Source organism: Hipposideros armiger, unplaced genomic scaffold (genome assembly GCF_001890085.2).
Source record: "Hipposideros armiger isolate ML-2016 unplaced genomic scaffold, ASM189008v1 scaffold_63, whole genome shotgun sequence".
NCBI classification, from domain to species: Eukaryota; Metazoa; Chordata; class Mammalia; order Chiroptera; family Hipposideridae; genus Hipposideros; species Hipposideros armiger.
In genome coordinates, this window is record NW_017731413.1 from 850,898 (window position 1) to 876,656 (window position 25,759).

The window sequence follows — 25,759 nt, forward strand, 5'->3', positions numbered from 1 at the left end:
TTTTAGATTTTACAGCGAAGTTGAGAGGGAAGTACAGAGATTTTCCATGTACCCGCTGCTCCCACGCATACATAGCCTTCCCCAGTATCAATATCACTCACCAGAATGGAACATTTTTTTTTTTTTACCAAGGATGAACCTACATTGACAATTCATAATCACCCATAGTCCATAGTTTTATCTTAGGGTTCACTCTTGGTGTTGTATATTCTATGGATATGGACAAATGTATAATGACACACATCATACAGGGTATTTTCATGGACTTAAAAATCCTCTGTGCTCTGCCTAGTCCCCACTTCCCCTAGCAACTACTGATCTTATTATCGCCATAGTTTTGCCTTTTCCAGAATGTCAGTAGTTGGAATCAAACAGTATGTAGGCTTTTTAGATTGCTTCTTTTACTTAGTAATATGCATTTAAGGTTGCTCTATGTCTTTTCATGGTTGATAGATCATTTCTTTTTAGTGCTAATATTCCATTGTCTGGTTGGACTGCAGTGTATCCATTCACCTACTGAAGGACATTTTTGTTACTTTCAAGCTTAGGCAATTATGAGTAAAGTTGCTGTAAACATCTGTGTGCAGGTTTTTGTGTGGACATAAGTTTTCAGTTCCTTTGGATAAATACCAAAGAGGGTGATTGCTGGATCTTATGGTAAAAGTATGCTTAGTTTTGTAAGAAACTGCCAAACTGTCTTCCAAAGTGGCTGTACCATTTTACATCACTATCGGCAATGTATGAGAGTTCCTGTTGCCCCACATACCTCTCAGCATTTGTTGTCAGTGTTCTGGATTTTGGCCATTCTAGTAGATGTGTAGTGGGCTTGCACTGTCATTTTAATGTGCATTTCCCTGATGACACATGATGTGGAGCATCTTTTCATATGCTTATTTGCCATCTGTATCTATTCTTTGATGAGGTATCTGTTGAGATCTTTGGCTCATTTTTTAACTGGGTTGTTTGTTTTCTTGTTGTTGAGTTTTAAGAGTTCTTTGTATATTTTGGGCAACAGTCCTTTATCAGATGCTTCTTTTGCAAATGTTTTCTCCAGTCTAGGCTTGTCTTCTTATTCTCTTTAGATTGCCTTTCATAGGGCAAAATATTTTTATTTTAATGAAGTCTAGCTTATTAATTATTTCTTTCATGGATCATGTCTTTGATGGTGTCCTGAAAAGCCTTCACCATGACAAAGGTCATTATCTTAGGTTATTTTCTAGGAGTTTTATAGTTTTGCATGTAGGTCTGTGATCCATTTTGAGTTAATTTTTGTGAAGGGTATAAGGTTTTTTTGCATGTGGATGTCCAGTTGTTCCAGCACCATCTGTGGAAGAGGTTGTCTTTGTTCCGTTGTATTGCCTGTTGCACCTTTGTTGAAGATCAGTTGACTACATTTATGGGGCTCTATTTCTGGGCTCTTTATGCTGTTCCATTGCTCTATTTATCTATGCTTGTGCCCATACCACACTGCCTTGATTACTGTAGCTTTATAGTAATTCTTGAAATAAGGTAGCGTCAGTTCTCCAACTTTGTTCTTCAATATTGTGGTGGCTATTCTGGGTCTTTTGCCTCTCTAAACTTTGGAGTCAGTGTCTTGGTATCTACAAAATAGCTTGCTAGGATTTTGATTTGGATTATGTTAAGTCTACAGATCAAGTTGGGAAGAACAACATCCTGACAATATTGAGGCTTTCTATCCATGTACAGAAACTCTGATTATTTAGTTCTCCTTTGATTTCATTCATCAGAATTTTGTAGTTTTTTTCATATAAATCTTGTACATTTTTGTTAGATTTATACCTAAGTATTTCATTTTGGGGGTACAAATGCAAATGCTATTGTGTGTTTATTTTCAAATTCTACTTTCTTATTGCTGGTATATAGGGGAAAAAAATGTGTGTCCTATAACCTTGCTATAATCGTTTATTAGTTCCAGGATTTTTTTGGTTGATTACTTTGGATTTTTCTATATAGATGATCTTATCATCTGTAAACAAAGACAGCTTTTTCATGTATATATTCATCTTTGTTATAATTCATACATTAGAAATGGATATATGTAATAAAAGACATCTATTTAAATAAAAGACATGGATTTCTCCTTTCTGTTCATTCAGTTATATAGTTAGAAAACTTAGTTTACTTGAGAATGGTGAAAAAGGCCAAGTAACATCTTAGTTTTTTTATGACAAATTTTCACCTCACAGGCATTCTGAAAGGGTCTTTGGGCCTCCCATGTCTAAGGCCCATACTGTCTTGATAGACCTGCCCAAACTCCATGCCTTCTGCATTTCCTTATAAATTCCAGTGGGCCACCTGGCTGATGGAACATTCTGTTATTCTACCTACCGGGTCTTAATTTGGTTCTGGGGCTATGCTTGAGAATTTGCATTTCCATTCTCCTGTTCCCCTTTGATTTACTCTAAACAGCAGTTACTTATTTTCCAAAAATAGTATCATTCATTTTACTAATTCTTCCTGCCAAATACAGGACCCAAAGCATTGTCAACTGCCAAAAGTTAAGTGAAGCTCCTCTTCTTTCCTGAATGAAACCATAAAAACAAAAACAACAGAAAAGGATTAGACTCATAGTTATGACCTTACTTAAGTGTTAAACTTTAGTATACTAGATGTTTTCTGCATGGTTTGTCTCTTCAGTCATTGTCCATAGGACTCTGAGAAGCTGTGGGAATATGCAGGTGCTACAAAGACAGTTTTATTTCTTCCTTTCCTATCTGTACCTTTTATTTGCTTTTCTTGCCTTATTGCGTCAGTGAGGACTTCTAGTACAGTGTTGAAAAGGAGTGGTGAGAAGGATCATTCTACCCTTGTACCTGATCTTAGTGGCAAAGCTTCAAGTTACTCACCATTAAGTATGATGTTTACTGTAGGTTTTTTTGTAGATATTTCTTTTTATCAAGTTGAGAAAGTTCCCCTCTATTCCTAGTTTTCAGAGAATTTTTATCATGAATGGGTGTTGGATATTTTTTTTTTAAGATTTTTTTATTGGGGAAAGGGAACAGTATGTTTTTCCAGGACCCATCAGCTCCAAGTCAAGTACAGTAAAACCTTGGATTGCGAGTAACTTGGTTTGCGAGTGTTCCGCAAGACGAGCAAACATTTCTATTAGGTTGGTGCAAAAGTAATAGCAAAAACGAGTAATGGCAAAAACCGTTATTACTTTTGCACCAAGCTAATAATACATTTTAACTTGGTAAACGAGCAATGTCTTGCAATACGAGTAGTTTGTTTCTGGAACGAATTATGCCCGCAAACTGAGGTATTACTGTAGTTGTTTTCAATCTAGCTGTGGAGGGCACATCTCAGTCAAGTCACGTAGTTGTTTTAATCTATCTGTGGAGGGCACATCTCAGTCAAGTCACGTAGTTGTTTCAATCTAGCTGTGGAGGGCATATCTCAGTGGCCCATGTGGGAATCGAACCGGCAACCTTGGTGTTATGAACACTGTGCCCTGAACTCTAACCACCTGAGCTAACCGGCTGTCCCGGGTGTTGGATTTTGTCAAATGCTTTTTCTGCATCTATTGATATGATCATATAATTTTTCATTTTTAGTCTGTTGATATGATGGGTTACATCAATTGTAGATGATCTGAATAGTACTATATTAAAAGCAATTGAATCAATAAATAATAATTAAATCAATCAATAAATAAAAAACAGAAACCACCATGCCCAGCTGGGTTCACTGGTAAATTCTACCAAACACTTAAGGAAGAAATTATACCAATTCTCTACCATCTATTTTAGAATAGAAGCTGAGGGAACACTTCCCAACTTACTCTGTGAAGCCAGCATTACCCTAATACCAAAACCAGACAAAAACATTACAAAAAAAAGAAAACTATAGAGCAATATCTCTCATGAACATAGATGCAAAAATCCTCAACCAAATATTAGTAAATAGAATTTTAAAAAGTATAAAAAGAATTATACACCATGACCAAGTGGGATTTATTCCAACTTTGTAAAGCTGGTTCCACACTGGGACAGAATGACTAGAGTGGGCTGGAGTTGGATATTTCCCTCCTCCAGGTCAATTAGGATCCAGTAACACTCCTGGTTAACTAGTTTCCCCTGAGGGCAAACCTTGTTAAGAAGAATGGAGTGCTCTGGTGTATTTCAAAATGGCTCCTTTCCCCATCCACTGTCAGAGGCCAAGGGGAAATTTTCTTTGATAGTTACTGTGCGAATCTGGTTGAGCTCCTGGAGGTAAATCTTACATTATTGTGTGTGTGTGTGTGTGTGTGTGTGTGTGTGTGTGTGTGTGTGTGTGTGTTGGGGGGAGGGAGTATGATAGGGTCCCCCTGGACTTTTTTAAAAAGAAAATTTAATGCTGTTTATTATTATTATTGAGATATAATGGGCATATAAGTTTAAGGTATACATCGTGTTGACTTGATACCTTTATATATTGCAATATGATTACTATAGTAGTGTTAGCTAATACCTTTTTCATGTCACATATTTATCCTTTCTTTTTTGTGTTGATAAGTTAAGATTTTGTACTTTGCAACTTTGAAGTTTTTATAATACAATGTTGTTCACTATGTTGTGCATTAGATCTGCAGAACTTATTTATCTACTAATTGTAAGTTTGTGCCATTAAACAACACCTCCCTAAATCCCCCACTCTCATCCCCTGCTAACCACCATTTTACTCTGTTTTTGCAAGTTTGGTTTTTTAGATTCCACATATAAGTGATATACAGTATTTGTTTTTCTCTTTTTGACTTATCTCATCATAATGCCTTCAGGGTCCATTCATGTTGTCGCAAATGGCAGGATTTCCTTCTTTCTCATGGCTGATAATATTCCATTGTACATGTATACCAACCTTTTTTTATCTGTTCATGGATACTTATGTAGTTTCCACCTTTTGGCTGTTGTAAATAATGCTGCAGTGAAACATGGGTGTGCAGATAGCCCTTCGAGATACTGATTTCAGTTCATTCAGATATAAACCCAGGGGTAGGATTGTTGGATCATCTAGTAGTTAAATTTTTATTTTTTTGAGGAACTGCTCGGATATGCCAATTTACATTCCTACCAACAGTGTGTAAGGGTTTCCTTTTCTCCATGTCCTTGCCAATGTTTGTTATCTCTTGTGTTTTTGATAAAAGCCACCTCAGGTGTTTTCAATGCTCAGACTTGTTTACACTGAGCCACCAGGAATCCCTCAATTGCAGTTCAGTTTTCCTACCCCAGTACAGGGTTCCATGGTGGTTTGTTTCTACTTGTGAGTCTCTGCTCTGTTAAGCTGAGACCCCTTTATTCATCTGCCTCTCTAATCTTCGAGGCTGTGGTTTGCCCTGTCTTCCCCTCTCTTGTGGATCCAAGAACAGTTGTTGATTTTTTAGTCTGTTCAGCTTTTTACTTGTTGTAAGGATGAAGTAGTGACTTCCAAGTTCCTTACATGTGGAACTGGAAAGCGGAAGTCTCCCTAGAATCATTTTAAGACTTTTATGATTTAAAGCACTTTGAAATCTCCAGAAGATAGGTTATAAATAACAAGGGCATTATTATTGTTTACTTCTTGTACATTCTTATTTCCTAAAGTATAAGTTTTAAAGAGAAGTTAGTTTGGCTTCTTTCTATTCTTACCATAAACTTACTATATGACATAGTACTACTAGGTATCTACCCAAGTGAAATGAAAATGTACAATACATTCATGAATGTTCATAGTAGCATTATTCATAATAGCCCAACCCTGAAAACAAAGCAAATGTCTGTCAACTGGTGACTGTACAAACAAAATCAGGTATATTTCTACAGTGGAATTCTATTTAACCATTGAAGGAATGAACTGCCGATACATGCCAAAACAGGAACAAATTTCAAAAACATTATGTTCCCTGAAAAGAGCTAGATGCAAAAGACTACATATTGGATGATTCTACTTAAGTGCAATGTTCACAAAAGGCAAATCTATAGAAGCAGAAAGCAGATGAGTGGTTTCCTTTGTGGGCACAGCCTTTTTTAATCTGTAGGTTTTCCTCCTTACCTTTTATTGTTCTGTGAAAACTTACCTTTTTATCCTTGGCTTTTTCTTGACTCACCTAGTGTTAACATCTCCTATACTGTCTCCCTGTGACAATCAGTTCCCCATTCCTGGTCAAAACATCTCCTTATAGCTTGCTTCTTCAACTATTTAATTTGGTTGTAAGGATTAAATCAGAATATGTATATGAATAACAGTGTGATTTCTAGCATATGACTGCATTTAAATAAATGATATGTGTGTTGAGAATTAGAACCAATAGGACACACACACACACACACACACACACACACACGAAGGGGTGGGAGGAGAGAGAGATTTTTTAAGGAATTGGCTCATGCAATTGTGGGGGCTGGCAAGTCTGAAATCTGTAGGGTGGGTAGGTGGACTGGAAATTCAGGTGAGAGTTGATATTGCAGTCTTGAGTCTGAAATCTATAGGGCAGGCCAGGCAGGATGGAAACTCAGGCAGGGTTTCTATGTTACAGTCTAGAGCAGCGGTTCTGAACCTTCCTAATGCCGCGATCCCTTAATACAGTTCCTCATGTTGTGGTGACCCCCAACCATAAAATTATTTTCGTTGCTACTCTATAACTGTAATTTTGCTACTGTTATGAATCGTAATGTAAATATCTTTTTGTTTTCCGATGGTCTTAGGCGACCCCTGTGAAAAGGTCATTTGACCTCCAAAGGGGTCGCGACCCACAGGTTGAGAACCCCTGGTCTAGAGGCTCAATTTCTTCTGGAAACCTCAGTTTTTTCTCTTAAGGCAATCAACTGATTGGATGAGGCCAACCACATTATGGGTGGCGGGGGGATGGGTGGAGGGAACTGCTTTACTGAAATTCTGATTTAAATTTAATACCATTTAAAAAATACCTTCCCAGCAACATCTAGACTGGTGTGTAATCAAACAACTCGGCACCATAGCCTAGACAAGGTGACACATAAACTTAACCGTCACAGTATCTAGTAGTATTCTCACTCCAGATTTAATTTTCTTTACTCAACTCTGAGTTAACCAGGGTCAGGCTTTTTGTAGCACTTGGGGAGAAGAGCTCAGAGAAAGGACATTCAGTAGAAATCAGGCTCTGATGAGGTAGGCCAGTGGTTCTCAACCATGGCAATTCTCAGCCCAGAGTGCACATTAGAATAATCTGGGGAGGTTTTAAAACTATAGATGAGTGGGCTCTGCCATATGCCAGTGCGACCTAGGTGAGTCTAATGGGCTGTGCTGAGAGCCTCTGCACTAGACACAGCCTAGCTCCTTGCTGCTCGAGCATCACCTGGAAGCTTGTTAAGATGCATCTCAGCCCCAGGCAGAGTGAGGTTCTGGAAGAGTTAAAGATGTGCCACAATTCCGTTCTGATATTTGGGTTCTGGTTTTAATATGTTTGGCAAACTACTAAAATGTTGTAAAAGGACTGAACTTTGGTTCATTGTAGATTCTATTAATAAGTGATTTTATCAGTAGGGTTTCCTCTTTTAACTTGCCATGGCAGTGTATTTGCCTTGGATTATTTCTGAAAGGAACTAGTGTTAGTGTTTTGGTAAGTACTCTGCCTTGATTGTGGACTTTCTCAGCAGGCAGAGTCACCGTATGGATTTTGGGGGAAATGGGTGTTTAAGATGTTTTTAGACCTTCCTTAGTTGACTGACAATTGCATTTAGAATTTATAATGTTAGAAAAATGACTGTTGGCTGATTTGGGATCTTTAAGCAAAAAGGTCTTTCTTGAAATAAGAAATATCCAAAGTCAGTGAGACATATACAGGAAAGACTCATTTTTCTAACCCTTACTTCTTAGAGACGTTAATGGTTCTGGAAAGGCTGTGCTGTGGGTCATCGTGGATAAGAGGAAGGCTGCCCTGGGTCAGATCCCATTCTTTGACATTTACTTTCTTGGGAATCTTGGACAAATCAATTACCTCTCTGATGCTCATTTTCCTTATTTTAAAGTAGGATCACACAACCTGCCTCACCTGGTTTTTCATAAGAATGAAAATAATGACCTGTATGAAACGCTTGGTCCAGAGTAAGTGCTTAGCAATGCTTCCTCTGTAGAGTGAACATGGGGATGTGGCCAGTGGGAATGTCCACTTGCCGTGATTGAAACCAGCACTGAGTTCTTAGCATGGTTATTCTTGCACATAATTATAAAAAAATGTTCTTTTTAATAAGTAAATAAATTTTGGTTTACAAGTCAGTCTCTAGTTTGCCAAAGGGAGACATTTCTCAAGGGCTGGAGCTTTAGTGCTAAGAGACCAAATCCTATGCTGCCGCTGAAATCAATGAGATATTTTATCAACAAAGGTGCAATTTAAAACAATTAGTTGTTTTTTTCTATTACATAACTACACTCCTGGCCTAGACTTCATGCCTGTCCAGTAATACATTAGCGTGAAGAAAAGGCTACCTCCCCTGACTTAGATCCCAAATTATTTTAGTGAGGCCCAGAGACTCCCCTGCGGAAAATGGTCAGGACTCAGATGCAGGGATTACATTTGAGTTAGTGAAAAAGTCTTTACTACTATTTATAGTCTGTAGTTGTAGTTGGCATATGCTTTTGCTTTTTGCCTACACATTTCCATGCAGTGAGGGTAAGACGTTTATAAGCGTATTTCTAGTGCTGATTGTTTTATAAAGGAATATTTAGGGTCAGTGCCCCTTCCTATTTCCACTTGTCCTTTTCTGTTCAGTCTTTATCAGTTTTAGGAAAGGGTACAATTCCCTTTGAGGAGGAACCTTTTTTAACTTGAGTTATTACCTAGGGCAAGACATATTTTGTCTTTAAAAAAAAAATCTAACAAAAAGTCACCTTTCTGTGACTTGCCTTGTGAAACTGTGTTACATCATGTTGGTTTCAAGGAACAGAGCCTTAAGCCATCCATCTTAAGAAACAAAGAGATTGTAAAGAGGAATGTGGACTGGAGCTAGAAAGCATCTGGATCTCTTAAAGCTCTAGGCATTCATTTCTCTCTTAACCACCTCTGGGGTCATATAACACATAACAAACAGACATTCATTAATATTTGTGGAATGAGTGAATGGCTTTTTTCCTTGTTACCTCTGGTTCTCTCTCCATGTCTGCTTCCTTATCCTCTTGTTATTGACTGGTCTGTGTCTATACTAGGATGAATTCCACAGGGAGCAAAATGACTGGTTTAGCAAATCATAATTGATCCACTTTGGGCCAATCAGACTACACATTCATAGGGGTCATAATTGAGACAAGTGTCACTGTGGGCTAATGAGCGATCACCAGCTTCTATCTGCTTTACTGGTTGTGGGTTATGTGTTGGGGATGGTAGGCACTGGGACTAACATGTCTGCTAGAGAAGTTTAACTCCAGCTTAAATTAATAGGGACATGGGCTAGGGAAGGGAAGGGAAAGAGAAATTAACATTGAGTGGCTATTAATTGTAGGACACATTGTTAGATCTTTTATGTATCATTTAACCTCTTAATGGAACTATATTATAGATTTAATGTTTTAATTTTAAGTGTGATAAAAGTTCATCTCAGTGATGTGAACTAATCTTCTGTAAAGTTACTCTGTAAGTATGTGGTGGAGTCTGGGATGTAAATCTAAGTCTCTTTGCCTCTAAATATCTCATTTTGTTAAACTGTACTGCTCCAGGAGAGTTTATTCAATGCTAATACCACATATGTAATTTTAAATTTTCAAGTAACTGCATTAAAAAAGTAAAAAAATAAAACAGGTGAAATTAACTTAAATGTATTTAATATATCTAAAATATTTCAGCATGTAATCAGTATAAGCAATTACTAATGATGTATTACACATTTTTTATCTTGTACCAAATATTCAATATCTGGTGTGTTTTACACCTACAGAACCTTTTGATTTGGATTAGGCACATTCTAAGTGCTCAGTAGCCACATGTGGCTAGTGGCTACCATATTGGATAGCATCGCACTAGAATATGAATGCCCATCTAACCATTTACTGCTGTTGTGGTCTGTGCTCAGCCTTTCAGTTACTGATTTATTAAATGGGGGCATTAATACCTTACATACCTGGACTGTCTAGGGCCAAGTTTAAAGATCTAAAATGGCTCTGTGAGAATTTACTTTGGGGAGTATCCATGATTGCGTTCCAGTTGATTATTAATACTGCTAGCTGCTCTAGAATTATGTGTCACTATATGTATTCTATAGATCATGCTTTGTGTTTCTTGAAAGTCAAATTTTTAACATTTTTGACAGCTTCTATTAAAAAAAAAAGGTTTGGTTCCTGAGTACTTTTCTGTGTATATGTTTGGCTGTGTGCCCAACAGTGTGTTCCTAACAATGATGTGAGTAATTACCAACTAATTGTTAATGTGACTTATGGATATACAGTAGATCTGTCACAGTGTCATTTTTGTCAATTTCAGTTAATGCTAATGATTACAAATGAGGAAAAGTTAGTAAACATTTAACCATAGGCATAATCTAATATTTGCTATCTTTTGATGGACATTTACTAGGGAATTTTGTTGACAGTATATGTATTATATATCATTACATTATGGTGTGTATATAAATATATACACACATATGTATATACTCATATGCATACATATAGACACACATGCATGTATGTATATAGAGAGTGAGAAAAATAAAAACTAAGATATGTGTATATATATATATATATATATATATATATATATATATATATATATGAGGTCTGACAATTAAGTTCGCGAATTTGTTGCAACGATGTTGCTAACCTTTTTTGATATCAGAGAGATTATTTATTATGAATTTGTACCAACTGGATAAGCAGTTAACCAAGTTTACTATTTGGAAGTGCTGAAAAGGCTGCATGAAAATGTTAGACAACCTGAACTTTTTGCCAATAATTCATGGCTCTTGCATCACGACAATGCACCAGCTCACACGGCACTGTCTGTGAGGGAGTTTTTAGCCAGTAAACAAGTAACTGTATTGGAACACCCTCCCTACTCACCTGATCTGGCCCCCAATGACTTCTTTCTTTACCCAAAGATAAAGGAAATATTGAAAGGAAGACATTTTGATGACATTCAGGACATCAAGGGTAATATGATGACAGCTCTGATGGCCATTCCAGAAAAAGAGTTCCAACATTGATTTGAAGGGTGGACTAGGCGCCAGTGCATAGCTCCCCAGGGGAGTACTTCGAAGGTGACCGTACTGATATTCAGCAATGAGGTATGTAGCACTTTTTCTAGGATAAGTTTGCAATCTTAATTGTCAGACCTCATATAGTGTTTTGTGCCTGACTTCTTTGACTTCACATAAGTGAAGTCTGTGTTCACATAATTCATGTGTGTTGTTGTGTGTATCGGTGATTCATTTTTATTGGTGAATGGTATTGTTTTGTAGGATGGACCACAATTTGTTTATTCATTTACCAGTTTTTTTCTTCTGTTTTTGGTGTTCATGAATAAAACTCCTATAAATATTCACATATAAGCTTGTGTGAAAATAAATATTTATTTCTCTTGTTTAAACACCTAAAAGTGGAACTGCTGGGTTGTATGATAAGTGTAACTTTGTGGTATGTTTAACTTTATTAGAAACTTCCAAATTGTTTTTCAAAGTAGCTGTATTCATTTGCATTCCCACCAGCGATGTTTGAGAGTTTCAGTTGCTCTATATCCTTGATAACACTTGGAATTGTCAGTTGTTTTTTTTCTCATTCTAATATACATGTGTAATGCCACCTCATTGTGAATTTATTTTCATTTGCGTTTTTCCAGTGACAATGATGTTGAGCATCTTTTCATGCTCTTATTTAACATTTGTGTATCTTTTTTTGTGCAGTTATCTCTTCAAATCTTTTGTCCATTTTTTAAGATGAGTTTTTTTGTTTGTTTTCTTGTTAAGTTTAGGAGTTCTTTATATTCTAGATACAATCCTTTGTTTAATATATGATTCGCAGATTTTTTTTCCAGTCTATGGTTTATACTTTCATTGTCTTAATAGTGTCTTTGCAGAGCAAAAGGTTTTCATTTTGATGAAGTCCTATTGATCAAAAAATATTTATGGATCATGCTTTTGATGTTGTATCTCTGCCTAAATCAAAATTACAAAGATTTTTTCCAGTGTTGTTTTTGAAAACTATAGTTAATAGTTTTATGATTTACATTCAGGTCTATGACATATTTTGAGTTACATTTTCTATAAGATATGAAACATATAGTAATTTGAGGGGGTTGTTTTGCTTTTTTTTTCTTAGAGATGTCCATTTGTTCTAGCATCTTTTATGGTAAAAGACTGTTATTTCTCCATTGATTTGCTTTTGCACCATTGTCAAAAATCAATTGATCATACTTATGTGGGCCTATTTTTGGACTCTATACATTGAGAACTCTTAGACAATACTATATCTTCTTCTCTTAACTATCAAACATATTTTAAAGAACTGAAGATGGAAGAATAATTTATTATATTTACCCAGAAATTTACTGTTTCTATTGTTCTTTATTTCTGATGTTCCAAGTTTTCTTCTGGTATCATCTCCTCTGTCTGAAAAACTTCCTTTTAGCAATTTTTTTTGAGAAGTCTGTTATTAATGGATTCTCTTAGTTTTTCTTCATTTAAGAATGTCTATTTCATCTTTATTCCTGAAGGGTATTTTCACTTTAGAATTCTGGTTTGACCATTCTTTCTTCTTAGTGCTTTAAAAATGTGTGCCACTTCTTCTGGCCTCCAAGATTTCTGATGAAGTATCTTCAGCCTTTGAAATCATTGAATCCTTATAAGTAATGCATCATTTTTCTTTGACTACTTCTAATATTTTTTGTCATTAGTTTTCAGAAGTTTGTCATATGTCTAGGCATGAATATCTTTGGGTTTATTCTAGGAGTTCACTGAGCTTTTTGAATCTCTGGGTTTGTGTCTTTTACCAAATTTGTAAAGTTGTTTTTTTTATTAGTTTCAGGTGTACAAAACAACATATTGTTTAGATATTTATTTACCTCACAAAGTAATAACCCCAATAAGTCTGTTACCAATCTGACACTGTATATAGTTTTTAGAATATTATTAACTATATTCCCTATGCTGTACTATATATCTCTGTGACTATTTTTTTAAAAATTATAGTTGACATTCAATATTATTTTATATTAGTTTCAGGTATACAGCATACATTGTGGTTAGACGTTTATATCATTTATGAAGTGATCCCCCAATAAGTCTAGTACCCATCTGACACTATATATGGTTTTAAAAATATTATTGACTGTATTTCCTATACTGTATTTTACATCCCTGTGACTCTTCTGTAACTACCAATTTGTACTTCTTAATCCCTTCACCTTTTTCACCTTTCTCCCAACCCTCCCCCCGCCACCATCTAGTAACTATCAGTTTGTTCTCTTTATCTATGGGTCTATTTCTGTTTTGTTTGTTCATTTATTTTGTTCTTTAGATTCCACATACAAGTGAAATCATATGACATTTGTCTTTCTCAAACATTTGGATAGAAAAATTGTGCTACATATATACAATGGAATATTACTCTGCCATAAAAAGAATGAAATTTTACCATTTGTGATAACATGGATAGAGCTAGAGGGTATTGTGCTAAGTGAAATAAGTCAGACTGAGAAAGACAAATACCATATGATCTCACTTTTATGTGGAATCTAGAGAGCAAAATAAACAAATAAACAAAACAAACAAACCCATAGATACAGAGAATAAGTTTGGAAAATTTTTAGCTATTGTTTTTCAATGTCGGTGCCATCTTATAGGAGTCTGCGACCAAGTGGGAGTGGAGTGGAGTTGGGTGGCCTGTGTTGCAAATCTTTTCTTCTTTCCATGGCCCAGTTAGCAGGTTGATTGGCCTTTGATACTCAAGCCAACACTTGTCGCTTATTTAATTCTGGGGAGCTCCTGGCCAACCTGAGTGATGTAGAGAACAACTTCAAGGGCAGAGTGCCGCTCTCTGTCAAAATCTCCAGTGGGGGCCGGCCGAGTGGCGCATTGGTTAAGAGTTGGCTTGGGACACCAGCTTTGAGCAGCAGGGCCCTGGTTCAGATCCCACATGAGGGCCGGTGATGCTGTACCCTCTACAGCTAAGATGGTGAACAACAGCTCGACCTGGAGCTGGGCTGCTGTGAGTTGCCGGTGGCAGCGTAGGCTGCAATGGGGCTGGCCAGCAGCGGGCGTGTGCTTTTGTGAGCTGCTGTGAGCCTCTGTGAGCAGCCGTCCAATGGCCAGCGAGCAACTGCCTCACCCGGGAAGAGCGCAATGATAATACCATCATGGCCCAGTGAAGCAACATCCTCCACAACTAGATTGAAGAAAAAAGGACAACAACTTGTCTGTTCCCCTTCCCTGATTCCTCAACGCTGTTCCCCTCCCCTAATTCCCCAATAAAAAAATCTTTAAAAAAAATCTCCAATGGGAACTCTGGCTCGTGTAAAATCAGAGAGCAGGTCAGGATCTCGTAGTCCATCAAGGGTTTCTAAACATTCTGTATCCCACTCTTGATCAAGATCAAAATCCACAGTTCATGTGAAGGAGGCATTCTCAGAGACGTCACACTTGATCCAGATCCCATTCTCACTCTCCTAGGAGGTGATCTTGAAGTAGGTCATATACACCAGAATCCCAGCATGGAAGTGCCAGTCATTTTCTGGGTCTAGCCAGAGAAGACATACAGGCAGCAGGGCAAATCCAGAAGCCAACTTGTCCTTGAGTGTCTGGCCTCAGTTTGTACACAACAGAGAGAGAGAGATGTTCATGAAGTATTTTCTCCATATGGACCAGGAGTGGTGTCAGTGTTGTTTATGATCAGAGAACTGGACAATCAAGAGGGTTTGCTTCTGTTTATTTTGAGAGAATGGATTACTCAAAGGAGGCTATGGGGAGGGCTAATGGAATGGAGCTGGACCGTAGAAGAATTCGTGTGGATTGTCTGTCACCAAGAGTGTGCACATGCCTTATACCAGGCTTCTACTTGGGCAGACCAACTCATGGCGGTGGCGGAGGCGGCAGACGTCAGATTCTTATTACGATAGAGGATATGAGTGGGGTTATGACAGATTTGAGTACTTTGATTACTGGCGCAGAAGATGGCTTTCTCCTTACTGTAGTCGATACAAATCATGATCAAGATCTCATTCCTGCAGCTCAAGATACTATTGATAAACAGACTGGTAGCAGTTGAGGACATGGTTATCTCTTTTATTTCTCTCTCTCTTGTTGTTTAATTCTGGATTTCCCTAAGCTTCTAATCCTTCCTACATCTTAAAAAGAACCCTTAAAAAAATCTTTGGTTTATTAAGCATCTACATTTTGTCAGTTGTATTGCTGTTTTCCACCCCTTTTATAATACTCTTAAAGATGTAATTGTTGTCATTTTGAGTAGTTAAACATCTTGAGTAAAAAGGAACCCCCCGGGCCGGCCGAGTGGCGTGATGGTTAAGAACTCGCTTGGGATGCCAGAGGGCCCCGGTTCGGATCCCACATATGAGGGCCAGTGACACTGCCCTCTACAGCTAAGATGCTGAACAACAGCTCAACCTGGAGCTGGGCTGCCTGAGTCGCCAGCGACGGCGTGGGCTGCAGTCCCTGTGACAGTGGATTGCCATGGGCTACCGTGTGTGGCCAGCAGCCAGCGTGAGCGGCCAGCAGCCGCAGTGAGCGGCCGTCCAGAAGCCGGCGACTGATCTGCCTCGCCAGAGAAGAGCGCAATGATGGTGCCAACTTGGGCCAGTGAAGCAACATCCTCCACAACTAGATTGAAGAACAAAACGACAGCAACTTGTCTGTTCCCCTTTCCCCAATTCCCCAGCACTGTTCCCATCCCCCCAATTCCCCAATAAAAATCTTAAAAAAAAAAAAAGGAACCCCCCATGTTATTTTATATTTATATAAATATATATATAAATATAGATAGATATATATAAATAAGCATATATATATATGTATAGAAAGAGAGAGAGAGAGAGAGAGAGAGAGAGAGAGAGAGAGAGAGAGAGAGAGAGAAAGAACCAAAAATACGTATACACATTTTAAGAAAGGAAAAAAACTGTGTTAAAATTACGCTAATGGTAGTAACCACTTTGAGCACCTCTTGTAATTGCAGAAGTCAAACGTGACTTATATTCATCTTTTGTTATCAGTATTGCAATTAGACATTTTGGTATTGTCCCACGGGTCCTGAGACTGTTTATATACTTTTAAAATATTTTTTTCTCCCTGTTGTTTAGATTGGATAATTTATATCTGTCTTCAAGTTCACTGACATTTTCTTTTGTCAATTTTGGTTATTGTGGTTTTTTTTTTAGCTGAATTTTACATCTATCTCTTTTTTATATCTTTTATTTCCTTGCTGAAACTTCTGCCTTTCCATTCATTTCAAGAGTGTTTTCAATACCTACTTTAACATCTTTGTCAGGTAATTCTAACATATGTGTCATGTTGGTGTTGAAATCTGTAATTGTTTGTCTTCCATTTTAGTTGGAATTTTCCTAGTTCTTTGTAATGCTGAGTAATTGTTGATTGTATTCTGGATATTTTGAATATTATGAGACTTGGTCTTATTTATATCCTGTGAAGGATGTTGATATTTTTATTTTAGTGGACAATCAACTCAGAGAGTCAGATTGCAAGTTCTGACCAGCCTTCCTGTGGTTTGTGGCTTCAGTGTCAGTTCCATTTCAAAGCCTTTGTAGTTCTATTTTGATCTGTCCCATGGGTTTGCAACCAAATGGTCAGTCTGAGATCTGGGCAGCAGTGTATAATTTAGCTCAGTTCTCAAATCTTTGTTGTGGTGTTTTCGGTTCATATCCATGCATGTACAGTTCAGGATGAGCTCATGTGCCAAGCCTCTTCCTTTCTATAACATCCCCAGTTGTTTTTGGTCCCCTGGGCAGAAACCTGGGGCTTTCGTTATTCTGTTGTGTTTCATGTGTCCCATGGCTGCACCTATGTTTAGGGCCAAGAGGCAAGTAGACAGAGAAAACGCAATAAAATATAACTTGGACCGTAACTCCTGCAACTGGAAAGGAATTTTTTCCTTCCTCTTAAGTTTTAGGCACCTGTGGGTCCCTCCCTACTCGCTTTTGTTGCTGCCACTGCCACAGAATTGCCTCGGGACTGAAGCATAAGAGAAGAGAACATTTAAAATGATAATAATAATTAAAAAAAAGATTGGGATTTACCCTGCTGTCACTGAGTGTTAGGAATCCTTTTTCTTGCGTGTTGAGCCAGAACTGGAGTGTGTCTCTGGAAGTTTCTCTGTTTACATCTCGACATCTATTCTTGGCTTTGGTGAACCTTGAGTCCAGCCTGGGGATACTGAAGAAAAAAAAGAAACACATTGTTGGTATTTTGAATTCTGGTCTTTTGCTTTTTTTTTTTTTTTAATTGAAGTAAAACGGTGTTGGGGAATTGGGGAGGGGGACCAGCCAAGTTGTTCTTCAGTCTTCGTTGTGGAGAGTGCCAGTTGCCATCTGGCTGCCCGTCGGCAGCTCGTGGCCTCTTAGCTTAAGGTGCTGTGTTACAATCTTAGCTGTGGGTGGGCGTAGCCACCATCCTATGTGGGAGTCGAACCAGCAGCCTTGTTGTTAAGCATGATCACTCTATCCACTGAGCCATCTGGGCAGCAGCTCAGCTCAAGGTGCTGAGTTCAGTCTTAGTTGCGGGTGGGCATAGCCCACCATTGAACAGGCAGTCTTGTTAGGAGCATGTGCTCTCACCAGCTGACCATCCTGCCACCTGTTGGCAGCTCAGCGGCAGCTCAGCTCGGGTGCAGCGTCACTGCCCCATGTGGGAATTGTTGCTCAGAACTCGCGCTCTTAAGCTAACTTTTAATCAACTGAGCCACTTGGCCAGCCCCCGAATTCTGGTGTTTTTATCTAATCTACCTATTATTACTGTTTACTCTTTGGAGCTTTCAAATAGGTGCTCTGTGCCTCCTGATGGCTGCATTCAGTAGAAAAGACAGGGTGGAATATGCTTTTTCCATCTTGCTCAGAATCGGAACCCAACGGGCACATACTATTAACTTCTAGCTAATGGTTTTAGTGGAGGAAAAACAATCACAAAATTATGTATTTGTGTTTCATTTTAGCTTTCACTTGTCATGACTAATTGCTTAGTTAATTAAGAACTTCTGTCTTAATGGGGCTCTTGGCAGAGGAAGGTAAGTTTTCACTTTTATAAATCTTTCAGTTCACACAATGAAGATATACTTAGAAAACACATTTCTGTATGGTAAGGGATATGATCACAGTGAATGATTTGGGAGCAATAGGCTTAAAAACTTCATGGTATTTTTTTTTAAGATTTTTATTGTGGAATTGGGGGGATGGGAACAGTGCTGGGGAATTGGGGGAAGGGGAATAGACAAGTTGCTGTCATTTTTTGTTCTTCAGTCTAGTTGTGGAGGATGTTGCTTCACTGGCCTAAGTTGGCACCATCATTGTGCTCTTTCTGGGTGAGGCAGATCAGTCGCCGGCCTCTGGGCGGCCGCTCAGTGCGGCTGCTGGCCGCTCACGCTGGCTGCTGGCTACACACGGTAGACTCACGTCAGCCCAGCTCCAGGTTGAGCTGTTGTTCAGCATCTTAGCTGTAGAGGGCAGTGTCACTGGCCCTCATAGGTGGGATCCGAACTGGGGCCGTCTGGCGTCCCAAGCCAGCTCTTAACCATCGCACCACTCGGCCGGCCCCTGCATGGTATTTTTATGTTTTGTGTTCTTTACTCATTATGGAAATGAGTATCATACGTACACAACCATTCTGTACTACTGCCTTTGCACAGAAGGCAGTTTAATGGAGAAATAATTTGGTTCACGTTTTGCAGTGTCGTTTTGGGATGTTTAAGTTTGTTTGTTGATGGTACCAAATATAACTTGACTGGCTTTCCATAAGAGAACTGAACAGAACCTGGGGACTCAAATTTGAATGATGCTCTCCTTGAGCTGCATAGCCTGAGTTATTAAGATCAAAGTCTCTAGAATCATTACTTGGAATTAAACCCCAATTACCTATCTTTGGCTATGTAACCGTGGGCAAGTTATTTAACCTATTTGTGCATCAATTTCATCCTTTATAAAATCGGCCTGGTAATAGTACCTACATTATAGTATTGTTTTCAAGATCCAATAAGTTAACACCTGTAAAGTACTTAGAACAGTGCTTGTCACTCTCACTACTTTGGAAAATTGGATCTGTTGGAGTTAATAGCAGTAAGCAGTATTTATTATTTATATGCAGAGTGCTTTGTTCACTTAATTCTCCCCACCACTTTACATTTTTCAGATTAAGAGATTGATGTAAAGAGAATTTGTCCAAGACCATATGGATAGTAAAGTGAAGATGGAATTCAAAGCTAGGCAGTTTGATCTCAGGATTCATGCTGCTGCATCATAATACCAGAAATGGATAACCAACAACATAATAGCCTTGCTAAACTGATGGTGTGTAATCACCAATGCTACCTGTTATTAGTGGGTAGAGTTTTGCTATGGAACCTATTTTGTTCATAATGAGTCTTACCCGTTTAAAAATGGAAGGAAAAAAAATCCTTCTGTCCCTTACCAGGAATCACTTAAAAACAACATGTAAACAATAACAATAGATACACACATTCCATTTTTAGTAAAACCAGGAGATATCTCTAACCCTTGTCTACAGGATAGGAAGCTAGGAAGCAGATGGAAGAATTGTAGATAGCTTAGCAGTGAGAATGTCAAATCTAACCAACTGCATGAGGGACATACCAGTGATACGCAAATGATTCATCCAGCAAAATCTGAGAAAGACTCAGGAATCAGGGGGGCTAGATATTATTGAAGGTGGGGTGAGATTGCAGGTGAGGGGTGAGGTTGGAAGCAACAAGGTAGATTGTTTGAAATGAGTTACATTTCCAGACACTAACAACTACTGCTTCCCCATCTTTACATATGAAAGGTATAATCTATGAGAACTGAACCGGAAAGATGGCAAAGGAGGTATAACCCTGGGAAAAACCATATTATCTGATAGGTTTGACTTTGGGAAAATTGGACTTAGAATGTCTTTAGAACTCTTGTAATGTGGGGGGAAATTTACCAAGAGATCAAAAAAGAGCAATAAAGTGCATACAAATCAACTTCAGGGGGGAAAAACAGGTATTACAGAAAGGAAATATAACTGTAATATATGTGTTAAACATAAGTAAGCAATATTTACTTAGTCATTGTAAAAACAATTATGGATATAGCCCCAAATTATATTTCAACCATATTGGGAGTCTGAGGTGGGGTAAACGAGGTGGGTATAAAGTGAAAAGTCCTCATAACCATGTAGGACAACATAATATCAGCAGCATATACACATGATTTAGAAGCATGGAGTTAAATGCCAGAAGTAGCTGCTGAATGAGTGTAACATGGTTACGCCTGGGAGTGGGAGAGCCTTGATGGTGGGGTGACCAGGACAGGGGTCAACACAGGACTGCTGTGTTTTATGTCTTTTTGTACTCTTTGACTATGTACATGTATTACTTGGATAAAAAAAATTAAGAAAACCAAAGCTCAGGAGTAGAGCATCGCTGATACTTTTTATACCTACACTTTCCTGAACATCATTTGTTTGCATGCTGATCTCCCTTCCAGGATACTCAGCTCTTTGAGAGTTAGGGAGGCATGTATTTAATTTTTGCCTACTCTGCAGTGCTTAGCATAGCGCCCTATCATAGTACATGCTCAGTAAAACTTGAATAAAGGAATGGATCTAAGATACTGAGTCAGGAAGCTTGTATTCAGGTCTCTTTGCTGCTGCTTTTCCCCTTGCCTTGATCAAAGCACTTTACGTATTGATGCTGAGGGGGAAGCAGAATTTGCCACCCCCAAATATGCATTTTTGGGGGGATATTGATTAGTTTAAACTGGTTATTTTTGAGAAACAAAGAGTCAAGAAGAGTCTTTTACCTTCTTACCTGCCTAAAGGAATTCAGATAGAAAAAGCGGCTCCAGGCAGGGAGCTATTGCCTAAGCATGATACAAACTAAATGTGGCAAACAGAGAGGAACCAAGTAAAGGCGGTTTGTTAGACTTCCCTCCGAGTCTCATTGTTTCTGGGTGGCTGGCAAGAATTTGTTTAGCAAACGTTTGCACTTTTTCATTTTCCTGTGAATTGCTTTCCTCCCTTTTGAAGTCCAAACCACTGTCTCCTTTTCTACTTAGCTCAAGGGCATATAAACCTCAACTGCTGGATATGTCCTCCAGCCTCATATTCTTAAGGAACCCTAATATGTACATACATAATTAAATTGGTTATTTTTGCCTGTTAAATCCCCCCTCCCCCTCCCTGTCCCCCATCCCCAACAGTGTCTGAAGTTCTCCTTGGAAAAACTGTATGTGATGAGCTTCAAGGTCTCTAAGAATCTGAAAATTTATTATTCATTTTTATTAATCATTGTCAACTTAAAAGCCTATGTATAAAGACTACTACTTATATTTTTGTCCTTCCTAGCTCTTACTGTGGTTGGTAATTATTTTGTGTCTTCACTGTTTTTTTTTTTTAATCTGTTTGCTATAGACTGTAAGCTTTCAGAACATAAGGGCATATTCGGCAGTGTTTCCCAGTGTTTTTTAGAGGCTTGTATGTGGAGACACGCAGTAATCATTTGTTGAATAAATATATCCTGACAGTAATTTTATGGATGCTCCAAAGATCCAGTTGTTCTTCCAGACATTTTTGAAAAGTATCTTTAAGTCAAAATCCAATAACTGAAATTTGCATATGGTCCTTGTCAGCTGTTATGTAATATCACTTCTGTCTGCATATTTGGAATGGTTTTTCCATTTCCTGTGTATTCAGGGCTATTTCACTCATTTAATTACCTCTTCAAAATTTCTTTCTTTCATGAGTCCTTTCTGAGTTAATCTCTTCTTCCAAGTCTCAGCAACTTAGTGTATGAGAGCTGTGGTTTATATAAGACTTTCTTTTATTCTGAGGTAAACTGTGAATTATTTGGGGCAGATTTTGTGGCTTGATAAAACACACTATACATTTTAATGAGTCAAATCTAAATGATTCAACTCTACAAGCTGGCTTTCCCTTCAATACATGTAAGTAAAAAAGTCAAGGACTTGGCAAAATGTATTTTAGATTTTGCCAAATCTAACATTCTGAAATGCAATTTAAATATTTGACCAAATGTTTAACCAAATCCTAAATGTCATTGAATGTATTCCTTTCTGGCTAGAAGTTGTAATTTGCCAAGAGACTAAATGAAAGTATTTTTCTTAACTATTGGATATCTTCTAAAGAATGTGTGCCCTTTAACAGTAGTCACTTTTCCCCCCTGGATGTATGTCTAAATTCCAAAGTATCCATTGTCGTTATTCCAAGTTTGTGCAACAACTACAAATCATTCATATCTGCATCCCCTCCTTCTCTCCTTCCTTCTCTCCTCTCTTCCTCCTTCATCGTCAGGAGTGGCTAGGTGATTTAGGCTATGGGCTGATCCAAGGGAATGTGAAGTTGGAATGGCTCTGACTCTTTCTGAGTACTTTACTGTGTGTTTCAAGGGAGACACATGTCAAATACTTGTTATGTAGTAGGCATTAATTAGGTCAAGTGCTTTATGTGTATTTTAATCCTCAGAGCAATCCTCTGATGTGAGTTTTATTGTTCCTATTTTACTGAAAAAGAAATTGACACTCTTTGAGGAATAAGCAGTATGTCCCATTATAAAACTCCCAAGTTTAGTTGCAGCACTTGAAACCAGGTCTGCCTGGAACCACATGCACCCTGCCTTCCTTACATATCAAATACTCTCTGAAAACTTGCAATAGCATCACATTTATGTCAAAACTATGTGAATTAAGACTTTGTTTAAGGTTAATGATGTCAGAGATTTCTCTTAATCTCAGCTTTGTCTTTTTTAATTTGATAAATTTAAAGGGATAAAATTTAGTAGAAACAAATGTTAGGCATTGTGTGCAGACCCCCTAAAATAGTTGTACAAATGCGGGATTGGTGAGATGTGGCTTGGCCGCAGTTCTTATGGGAAGCTTATGGCATTTTATCCTAGTGAGCTCAATGCAAGTCTTGGTGCAACCAGGCTGCCCCTTGGCTGCATTGAAGAAACAATAATAGTTGCTAGAATTGGAGGTGAGAAATCTCAGCTTATTTTGTTCTAACTTCTGGTCAGATTGCATTTGAAATGGTGTGGTTTAGGCAGAGTTTTAAAGAGTTATGTGGACATAGTGAAGTAAATTTAGATTGGGATGTTCACAAAGGTGGGTAGTGTGTCCTACTGGTGTTCCTGGAACATGAAAGTATTTTTCAAGGTTCTCCAGAAAAGCAGACCAACAGGAATGTGTGTGTGTGTGTGTGTGTGTGTGTGTGTGTGTGTGTGTGTGTGTGTGTTTGCATTTTAGGAATTGGTGACGGTGGAGAGACCAAAATCTTCAGGAGAGACCAGCTGGAGGAGACTCAGGGAAGAGTTGCAGTTAAAGTTCAAAGTTGATATACTGGAAGAATTCTCTCTTCTTCCTGGGAGGTCTGTCTTTTTCTATTAAGGCCTTCAATTGGTTAGATGAGGCCTTCCCCACATTAGGAAGGGTAATCTGCTTTACTCAAAGACTACTGATTTACAAGTTAATCTCATTTTAAAAATACCTTCACAGAAACCTGTAGAACAGTGGTTCTCAACCTTCCTAATGCTGCGACCCCTTAATACAGTTCTTTATGTTGTGGTGACCCCCAACCATAAAATTATTTTTGTTGCTACTGTGCTACTGTTATGAGTCATAATGTAAATATATTTTTGTTTTCCGATGGTCTTAGGCGACCCCTGTGAAAGGGTCGTTCGACCCCCAAATGGGTCGTGACCCACAGGTTGAGAACCGCTGCTCTAGAATAATCTTTAACCAAATATTTGGGTACCATGGCTTAGTCATGCTAACACATAATATTAACCATCTCAATGTCTATCACTAAATATTTCTTAAATGGATTAATAAAAAATCACTGAAGTATAAGTACACAGTTGAAGAAGATGAGTATGTCTAGCTTAAGAACAGAAGACTCAGGAAGAAATTAATGGCTATCTTTAAATATTTGAAGGGCTTGGAGGTAGATATTAGGTACAGCTGAAGTCAGGGGATACGTTTTGAAGCAGAAAACAAGGGGATAGATAGAAAATTTATATACAGAACAATTGAATCCCTTTTTTCCACTCATTTGCACAACATCGTCAGCTAGGCAGCCACTTTCCAGGTAGGTGATCAATATATTCTTCTTTGAAACAATTGAAAGACTCTAAAGCAGTGGTTCTCAACCTGTGGGTTGCGACCCCTTTGGGGGTCAAACGACCCTTTCACAGGGGTCGCCTAAGACCATCGGAAAACAAAAAGATATTTACGTTATGATTCATAACAGTAGCAAAATTACAGTTATAGAGTAGCAACAAAAATAATTTTATGGTTGGGGGTCACCACAACATGAGGAACTGTATTAAGGGGTCGCGGCATTAGGAAGGTTGAGAACCGCTGATCTAAAGCAAATGCCTCCAGATACTGATATCTGGAGGTCCTCCCTCCAGTGCAAGGTTACCTCTCAACCCAGTTACCTCTAAGTGAAGCCCTGTATCCACAATCCCCCTCATGCTCACAAAATATCTACTCAACATTATAGTGTTTCATTTTAAAAATAAGTAGGCTGGCAAAGATAATAGTTGAACATTTAGAGACAGTGCTAAGTGATTTACTTATGTATTGTAATACTAATGGATTATTGCATTTAATGCTCACAACAGCCCTGTGATGTAGGTACGAGCAACATCATCTCCATTTTCTAGACATGAAAACTGAAACACTGATTAAGAAACTTGCCCAATGTCACGTAGTTTGTGGTATTAAGGTAAGGTCTGAATCCTGACAGATGAACTAACAAGGAACATAGATTTGGGAGCTGTGTGGAAAAAACTTCAGATTATAATATACCTACTGTTAGGAAGGATTAAGAATAAGATCCTCATGGTTTTATTTTAATGTATTACTTAGGATTATCTTATTTTCCTAAAGAGAGAATTTTCAATATAAGTCTAACAAATAGTTTAACAAATAGAAGAGGCGAATTTTACTGAATATTTTTGGCAGGTAGTATGATTTGTTTTCAGACGAGAGCACTGATTCCAAGTCTAGGATTTATGAATGCCAAGGGGTACACAAAAATAATATCAATCTTTTAAAATTGTTCAAAATTCTTTAAAATTGTTTTCAGTATTTCAGACAGCCTAATGAAATTATATATTTATCTTTACTGAGGCTGTACAAATTAACTAAAACATCAACTATTTGTTTTTGCCTAAATATCAACTACTCATTTTATCACTGGATGGTTTGTGCCAACAAAAATGGTTATCAGGGTCCTGTGTGGACATTACTGATTTTTGTTTCACATTGGTGATTTTTCTCTCCTCCCAGTTTTTTTCACCCTGTTTTTTCTCTCTCCTGATTTATTTACATAGAAGTGTATTATACATGTAGAAAAGGGTGCTCATCATAAGTATACAACTTTATGAATTATTACAAAGTAAAAAAAAACCCATGTGACTACCACTCAGAGTAAGAAATAGAACATTACTAGCATTCAGAAATACCCCTTATGTTTCTTTCCAATTGGTTGTCAGGGTGTGTGTGTGTGTGTGTGTGTGTGTGTGTGTGTGTGTGTGTGTGTGTGTATGTGTGTGTGTCTGTGTGCATGCGTGCACAGACACACACAGG

At 38.0% G+C, this 25,759-nt stretch overlaps 1 protein-coding gene and 1 pseudogene across 1 annotated transcript in view; both read left to right on the top strand.

The window, feature by feature from the left end:
- Nucleotides 1-25,759, top strand: part of ANKS1B (ankyrin repeat and sterile alpha motif domain containing 1B) — a 985,090-nt gene that overhangs the window by 50,514 nt on the left and 908,817 nt on the right. The gene's annotated exons all lie outside the window — the stretch shown is intronic.
- LOC109382298 (transformer-2 protein homolog alpha pseudogene) lies at nt 14,430-15,176 on the top strand (annotated as a pseudogene).